The sequence below is a fragment of the Triticum aestivum genome, chromosome 4D, assembly GCF_018294505.1.
Source record: "Triticum aestivum cultivar Chinese Spring chromosome 4D, IWGSC CS RefSeq v2.1, whole genome shotgun sequence".
NCBI classification, from domain to species: domain Eukaryota; kingdom Viridiplantae; phylum Streptophyta; class Magnoliopsida; order Poales; family Poaceae; genus Triticum; species Triticum aestivum.
This window is the reverse complement of record NC_057805.1, coordinates 6,372,922-6,374,278: the sequence shown is the minus strand read 5'-3', so window position 1 is coordinate 6,374,278 and position 1,357 is coordinate 6,372,922.

The window sequence follows — 1,357 nt, the reverse complement described above, 5'->3', positions numbered from 1 at the left end:
CTACTTGCACGCCTCTAATTCAGTCTATCTCGTCGCATTGCTACGGAGTACTGACACGGCTTTTCCCTAAAAAAAAGTGTGAGGACAAGGCTCTTGTTGATCTCTGCAACTATCTAAAGGTGTAATTCCGATCCCTGTAAAAAAATGATGTTTTCCAGCAATAAACATCGCTTATTTATGCACAGAAAAGAAAAACATTGGTTAGTTTTCTACCTACTTGCATATTGTCCCGATGGAATACATTCATGGAATTACGAGAAGATATCACCAAATCAGTGCTCCAAGATACTTTTGAAATTGGCCTTCTCGAAACATTGATTTTTGTTTCCCTTTTTCCAGAGCATCATGAAACTTCAAATGCTGACAAAAATCTAAACAATGTTTGTCACAAAAAAAACTAGTCTTTCTAACACATTTATTATGATTATTATGTTGTTAATAGGGGGAGGTACACCCAAGAACTCCGCGTCCACTTTCAGACCGTTTTGTTAAGAAAAAAAGGAGGATTTCCCCTCTTTAGCTAACAGTTGTACGGGTTTCAACGATGAGTCGATAAACGTATGAGCGTACGTGAAAGGCTAGGGATGCCCATTTGCTCTTCTTTTTTTCTTTTTTAGTTGGAAACTCTAGATGCACCTCTGTGAGGGAGTGGAGGGGAGAGGGAGAGGGAGGGAGAGAGAGGTGTTGGTCCAAATTTTGGAACCAAAAATACTTAGAAGAGAATTTGACATAAAGCACTTTGGTCAATTATGAGCTAAACTGGCTACACAGCGTGAACAAAGTTAATGGTCACATAGCTAATAAGCCCTGAAAGCGAAACACTTCACCTCTAAAAAGCAGGAACAACACGGAATCAAAGAAAAGTACAACGGGTTCCGTGGTCTACAAAGATGCAAGTGACGTCAAACACCAATTGTCTCCGCTTCAGTGTCCAACATATCTTCCATGCTTCAAGAGGCAACCTCTCCGAAGACATGGCTACTTCGCCTACATCTTCAAAAGTTCTTCGTAAAGCTGCGATGACTCGACAAGCTTCGTCAACCGCGCGTGCGAAAACTTGTTCACGAGCTGGAGGTATGGACGGGTAGTGCCGGTGTCCTCAAACTTTTTAGTTATCTTTGATGACACGGGGCGCAATGATTAACCTTTAATTGGGTTTTTGTACGGTAGTTTTAAGTTCGCTTAGGAATCTTGGTTCTTCAGAATTTTTTTTAATGATTTGTAAACTCTTAGTCTTTTGTATTCTCCACCCGCTTTTGCTTGTGACATGCCTTTGTCAAGTTCATCATATGCATGTTGTTATTTCTTCTGGGATCACATTAGTTGGGCATTTCTATCTCTTCATTCATATTCATAC